Source organism: Galeopterus variegatus, unplaced genomic scaffold (genome assembly GCF_000696425.1).
Source record: "Galeopterus variegatus unplaced genomic scaffold, G_variegatus-3.0.2 Scaffold5134, whole genome shotgun sequence".
NCBI classification, from domain to species: domain Eukaryota; kingdom Metazoa; phylum Chordata; class Mammalia; order Dermoptera; family Cynocephalidae; genus Galeopterus; species Galeopterus variegatus.
Window position 1 is genome coordinate 50,910 of NW_007731245.1, and position 7,799 is coordinate 58,708.

The following is a 7,799-nucleotide window of genomic DNA, read 5'->3' on the forward strand; positions in this document are numbered from 1 at the left end:
TCTATGAAAGTCCTAGATGGCATCTTCTTCCAGTAGAAGACTGTTTCATCTACATTAAAAGTCTGTTGTTCATTGTAGCTGCCTTCATCAATGATCTTAGCCAGTATGTCTTCTGGATAACTTGCAGCAGCTTCTACATCAGCACTTGCTGCCTCACTTTGCACTTGTATGTTATAGAGGTGCCTTGTTTTCTTAAACCTCATGAACCAACTTCTGCTAGCCTCAAATTGTTCTTCTGCAGCTTCCTCACCTCTATCAGCCTTCACAGAATTGAAGAGAGTTAGGGCCTTGCTCTGGCTTTGGCTTAAGGGAATTCTGTGACTGTTTTGATCTTCTATCCAGATCACTAAACTTTCTTTGTATCGGCAATAAGGGTGTTTCACTTTCTTATCATTTCTGCGTTCACTTGAGATGCACTTTTAATTTCCTTCAAGAGTTTTTTCTTTGCATTCTCAACTTGGCTAACTGACACAAGAGGCCTAACTTTCAGCCCATCTCAGCTTTCTACATACATTCCTCACTAAACTTAATCATTTCTAGCTTTTGATTGAAAGCGAGGTGCTTCCTTTTACTTAAACACTTAGAGGTCATTATAGTTTTATTAACTAGACTAATTTTAATATTATTGTGTCTCAAGGAATAGGGAGGCCCGAGGAGAGAGCAGGGGAGCAGCCAGTTGGGGGAGCAGACAGAACACACACCTTTATGATTAAGTTCACTGCCTTGTATGGGCACAGTTCATGGCACCCCACAACAATTACAGTAGTTACCTCAAAGATCACAGATCACCATAAAAGAAATAATAATAATTTAAAAGTTTGGAATATTGTGAGAGTTACCAAAATGTAACACAGAGACGATGAAGCAAGCACATGCTATTGGAAATATGGCTTCAATAGCCTTGTTCAATGCAGGGTTGCCACCATTTTTCAACTGGTAAAAAATATATCTGCAAATTGCAATAAAGTGAAGCACAATAAAACAAAGCATCCCTGTATTCCTAGAAGTGACAGAGTGGACACATACAGGTGTACACATCTGGCAGACCCGAAGCCCGTCTCTTATAGTGACATTTCTAGTGATAAGGGTAGAGTATTTGTGGTGATTTTGCCTGTGACAATGCCTAAGCACAGCATCCCGATGCCTGGGTCTCAACTATGCCAATATTACTTTGTTTTATACCTAAGTCCAAGTATCCAGTCGTTTCATAAATTCTAAAAGCTACCAATTATCCTGTTAAAAAACTCCTTTTTTCTTAAATAAATTGGAATTGGCTTTTAATGCTTGATTATAAAAACTCTGGTTTAGAATCCTCTTCACATCTTTCTCCTAAAAACCTTATTCATTATTTCCTAAAAATATTTGACAAAAACAACCACAGCGAGTATCCCTGGATACTACTTTCTTTCTTTATGATGAGACTAAAAAAATAATAATAATTATTTTATTATTTTCAAAAAGCCTTGAAGACATTAAAAAAAGAAAAAACTGCAACATGTAAAAACCATCATTAGGGGTCCTTTTTAATGAGTATGTCAGAAGCTAGTCAGCTAAGAGATTTCATAATGAAAATAGCAAACACTCTCATGTCTTCACTTTTCAAGTAGTTTTTTCTTGATGTTACTGAGAAGGTCCCTAAGGATATTCCTATAAAACAAATATGTACAAAGTTTGAGGATATGACCACTCACTGTGACTTTATTCTCTGGGATTGTACATTCTCTATTTGTGTTTTATTTCTATGGCAATGTTAGAGGAAGAGCTAAGAATCTTCTTTGGTGAAATCGTAATAACTTCGTATAGCATACATTATACGAAGTTATACTAAATCAAAAACCAACCTTAAATAAGTCTCCTAGTTTTTCTCGTAGTCTCCCTACTGATTGTAATGTCGGCTATAGGTTAATTTTATATTAAGATTTTGATGATTTTTACTTATTATTCAAGTAACTTGTCTGTCCTTGAGCTGGCAACCTTGCTGTGTTATAATTCTTCATCTTACAACAGAGACTTTAGCCTGGGAAAAGTTTCCTGTGTTTTGCAAGGTTAACATTTTTATATGTAATTCCAAAAGGTTAAGCTAAACCTGAGACTACGGGGCTTTAGAGGCCCTGTGAAATACCTTTGCTTTATAGTATACTCCACAAATAGATTTTTTCCTTTGAGAATATTACATCAGAAGTTGTGCATTTTTGTATCTCCAGAAAAACAATATCATAAACACATTTTCTTAAGACTAACATGGAATCACAGGCACACATCACCTCACACTTGCTAGAATGGCTATTATCAAAAAGTAAAAAGATAACAAGTGTTGGCAAGAATGTGAAGAAAAGGCAACCCTTGCACACTGTTAGTAGTAATGTAAATTTGTACAGCCATTATGGAAAATAGTATGAAGTTTCTTCAAAAATTAAAAATAGTACTGTTGTTTAATCTGGCAATCACACTTCTGGGTATATATCCAAAGGAAATAAAGTCAGTATCTCAAAGAGTTATCTGCATCTCCATGTTCATTGCAGCATTATTCAATGCCAAGATATGGAAATTACCTGTGTCCACTGACAGATGAACAGATTAAAAAAAAAAGTTGTATATGTGCATATATATAGAAAGAGAGAGAGAGAGCGTGCAGAATATTATTCAGCATTAAAAAGGAAAATTTTGTTATTTGTGACAATATGGATAAATCTGGAAGACACTATGCAAAGCGAAATAAGCCACACTCAGAAAGGCAAATACAGAATAATCTCACTTAACATGTGGACTCTAAAAAATGGTCAAACACATCATAACACAGAGTGGAATGATGGTTACTAGGGGCTAGAGGGTGCAGTAAAAAGGGCAATATTAATCAAGGGATACAAACCTTCAGGTGTAAGATAAGTACTGGAGGCTAAAGCACAGAATGGTGACGATAGTTAATAGTAATGTATTGTATGTTTAAAATTTGCTGAGAGAGATGTTAATTGTTCTCACTGCACACACACAAAAAGTAATTATGTGAGGTGATAGATATGTTAAAATATTTTGATTTGTAGATGGCATAATTATATAGTTAGTGAACAGAAGATTATCAAATGCTATTTAGAATAATTAAAATGATCAGTAATATAGTCAAATAATATATCAATATCTATACACATATACATACATGTGTTATATTCCTGTTTTTTATGTCAACCATACCAGTAAAGAAATGATCTTTATCAATGTTTAGAGTAATTTTTATTCAGCACCATTTTCACCAATTGCATATAGCATAAAAAACTATTTTCATATGTCCACATTCTTATACACAAATCGTTTTTATGTATAAGAAAGCCCAATTTCTTTGTCTAATTCTGACAGTTATGGGCAACTATGTAGAGATGTCCTTAAATAAGTAGCATTGAACTATATAGTTCGGATGTAAATAATTGATTGGATATTGATTCCATATAAATATGCAGTTACTGAAAGTATGTCAATACAGTTACATCAACTTCTATTCCTAAAAATCATGTTTTCTATTTCAACCCCCTACAGGGTTTTTAAAAATATGGTTAGACCCTAATCAATATCACAAGACAGTGTGCCTGTATTAGTATTTTTAAAAAATCTTGAAATAAACAAGTGGAATTGTATAAAACAGGTAGACATGGAAATAATTAATCTTCATACTTAGACTTCTCTGTTAGATAAAGAAAAACTAGCATGCATCTGAGGTTGGTGGGCAATGCAGAGCGGGCAGAATTAGACCTGAGGCTTTCAGACATAGATATTATTATAAAAGCCATAAAAACCTGATTTGAAGAAATGAGATGAAGAAGGAACCTGATATACAAGAACTGTTTCTTTTTATTTAGGTAAGAATCTTAACAGTGTTCTGATTTATTTTCTGTTGGATCCAGTTACATCCAGAAATCTTATCCTGATTATTACCCACAGTACCATTTGGAATTTCGCATAAGCGTAGAGATGTGCTAAAGCCTTTCCTCACTTATTGGTTGCTCCTGCATTCCACACCAGGTTTGGCCAGGTCTAGACTCAACAATGGAGACATTCACGTTCACTATGTTTCAAGTATCTCAGGCAATAATTAGTCCTAGAAGTTGTTATCTTTCAGAGAGTAGTTGCATTCATTTCCAGCAAGTGACAGAGGTTTCTAGCATCACTTGAAAGGATGCAAAACTAAGCTTTATTCTCTACAAAGATGTGTATTTCTAGTCTATTTGTGTGAGATAACAACCCAAAGTCTGAGGATTTACAAGAGACCTTCATATTTTCAGGTCACTGAACTCCAATTTTTGTTTTCTGACCTCTGAGTTTCTCCAATATTCTGCTGAAATTTTCAGTCACTTCATTAAGAAATAGAAGAGTCCCTTGAGCAAAGCAATTTGAAATGCCAGGTCAGCCTTATGGACTCCCTTATTGCACAGATCTTGACTCTTCTTTTTAATTGATGTTCCAAATAGCAGACAGTGTTTGATATGTCAATCATTAATGACTTGGAGGAGATATAAATTGTTGAACAACATTCAAAATAATCTCATGAGTTTTTCTCTAAATGCCAAAATCTGGTGTTTTTGTTTGCCTTTACTGAGGAGGAGGTTAGAAGTCAAATATATACAAAATATAACTTGTTAGACTGTGATGCTAGGGGACTTTTTATATTTATGTGTTCATGAGAAAGGGTGGTACATATGTATTTTAACCAGGCAGTGTATTAGATAAGCAGTGATTATACAATGTCTCCTAATAGAATTTGTTTTCAATGATAGCATCAATATTCATGCCCAACAGTCACAAGTGCCCGCCTGATTCAAACTCAACTAATTCCATTTTTTTTTTTCACTTTTTTTGATGAAGATAACAAGAGAGTAAGGCCCCTATACTAAGGGAACCAAAGACAGTAACTCAAGACAGTGAGCTTACTAGTAAACATTGAAATAATACCTATGGACACATGAAGCAAAGATTTGAGAAAGAGGTAGAAAGGAGCAAAAATCGGTCATAAAATAATAGTTATGGAAAAGAAAAGTAGCTTTCATCTCTTTATTTCTGTGAGGTACATCCAGACTTCCTACAATTGTATATGATATGATCACCTGTAGCCTTAAGGTAAACTCCCCTTTGTTCATGCTTATCTGAGTGTTCTTTTTCTTAAGAATACAAGTCTGCATAACTCATTGTCCATATTACTTAAAAAATGAGTGTTTGATGTTTATTTAAAAATTATTATTTAAAAAAACTTGTAATCTGTGTATATAGATATTTTCCTTTGATATCTATATATTCAAGTTAACATAGACTTTTAAGATTTCTCCCTGAAGAATGAGCATCTTAATATCTAGAAACTAAAAAAATATAAGATGCAGTCCAGTGCATGTAGTAGAAAGAACACATAAATTATACTCATAGTTGTAATTCCAATTCCTATTGCTTGAGCAGTACATTAATCTTTTCTCCGCAGTGTCTATAGTGATGAAATGAAAATAGATTGAAGTAGGTCAGTGCTTTTGAAAGTCCATGACGTCAAGTCTCGTCAGGTACAACTCTAAGGAATTAACCGTCATGATAAAAGCAAAAGTCTTAATTCCTGGATGATTTTTCACCTGAACATTTACAAGTGTATCTATCTGCAGCCTTGTTTTCTGTGAGGCGGTTTCTTTTGCAAAAGTATTTTGTGTATATTAAAAATGTTAAAGAACCAAAGAAGAAGATAGAGTATAAGTTACTTTCAATCTTTTAAACACTGCGAGTCACATTTTCTATTAAATTCTTATGCATATCTTAGTTATGCTTTAGCCTATTATTTTATAATTAATTGAAAAATGTCTAAGACTTATAAAACATGGCAATCAAAGGAAATTTTAAAAGAAATAATTAAAAGTTTTTACTGCAGTGCAATTTTGTTACTATTTTGGCAGCCCAGCATCTAAGCTGTCTCCCCATACTGGAGCATAACCACTGGTAGACTTTGGTAGCAGATAATAACTACTTTCCTTCCGGACATCTATAATGAGATATATATGCTTCCTATGACCCCTTATTGTTTTCAAAATTTAAGGATATGTTCTATGCATAAAGCATAAGGCAATGTTTTTCTGAGACTTTACATTTGAGAGATTCACACAAAATTGTAGGATTGGTTAAAAATTACAGGCATATCTTGGGGGTATTTCAAGTTTGGTTCCAGACCGCCTCAATAAAGTGAACATTGCAATAAAGTGAGTCATATGGGTTTTCTGGTTTCACAGTGCATTTAAAAGTTGAGATTTACATTATACTGTTCTCTTAAATGTGCAATTGCATTATGTCTAAAAAAATCAATGTATGTATCTTAATTTAAAAATACATTGTTGCCAAAATTGCTAATGATCACCTGTGCCTTCAGTGAGTCACAATCTTTTTAGGACTGGTGAAGGGTCTTACCTTGATGCTGATGGCTGATGATTGCTCATGATGGTGGTTGCTGAAGGTTGGGGTGACTATGGCAATTTTTTAATATAAGACAATAACGATATTTTTTTCATCTGTTGACTATTTCTTTCATGAAAGATTTCTCTGAAGCATGTGATGCTGTTTGACAGCATTTTTCCCAAAGTAGAACTTCTTTCAAAATTGGAGTGTATCCTCTCAAACCCTGCCACTGTTCTGTCAACTAAGTTTATGAATTATTCTAAGTCCTTTGTCATTTAAACAATGTTCACAGCATCTTCACAAGGAGTAGATTTCATCTCAAGAAACCACTTTTTATATTCTTTAATAAGAAGTAACTCCTCACCCATTAAAGTTTTACCATGAGATTACAGCAATTCATTCACATCTTCAGGCTCCACTTCTAAATCTAGTTATCTTGCTATTTTTACCACATCTTCAGTTACTTCCTCTGCTGGCATCATGAACCCCTCAAAGTCACCCATGAGAATTTGTACCAGCTTTTTCTAAATTCCTGTTGATGTTGATATTTTGACCTCCTCCCATGAATCATGGATGTTCTTAATGGCATCTGGAATGGTGGATCCTTTCCAGAATATTTTTAACTGACTTTGTCAAGATCCATCAGAGGAATCACTATCTGTGGCACCTACAGCCTTACACAATGTATTTCTCAAATAATAGGACTTGAATGTTAAAATGACTCCTTGATTAATGGGCTGCAGAATGGATGTTGTGTTAGCAGACATAAAAACCATAATCTCCTTGCGCATCTCCATCAGAGTTCTTGGGTGACTAGATGCATTGCCAATGACCAGTGTTATTATCAAAGGACTTTTTCTTTTTCCTTTTTCTTTCTTTTCTTTTTCTTTTTTGGTTTGGTAGGTCTCGATAGTGGCCTTAAAATATTCAGTAAACCATTTCTATAAACAAATGTGCTGTCATCCAGACTTTGTTGTTTCATTTGTAGTGCTCAGGTAGAGTAGGTTTAGCATAATTTTTAAGGGCCATAGAATTTTTTGAATGATAAATGAGCACTGGTTTTAATGTAAAGTCACCAACTGCATTAGTCCCTAATAGGAAAGTCAGTCTGTCCTTTGAAGCTTTGAAGCCAGACATTGACTTTTCACTGTCTATGAAAGTCCTAGATGGCATCTTCTTCCAGTAGAAGACTGTTTCATCTACATTAAAAGTCTGTTGTTCATTGTAGCTGCCTTCATCAATGATCTTAGCCAGTATGTCTTCTGGATAACTTGCAGCAGCTTCTACATCAGCACTTGCTGCCTCACTTTGCACTTGTATGTTATAGAGGTGCCTTGTTTTCTTAAACCTCATGAACCAACTTCTGCTAGCCTCAAATTGTTCTTCTGCAGCTT

The 7,799-nt window shown here is 34.4% G+C and overlaps 1 pseudogene; it reads right to left on the reverse strand.

The window, feature by feature from the left end:
* Positions 1 to 6,356: 6,356 nt before the first annotated feature.
* On the reverse strand, positions 6,357 to 7,796 carry LOC103604422 (annotated as a pseudogene).
* Positions 7,797 to 7,799: the final 3 nt, after the last annotated feature.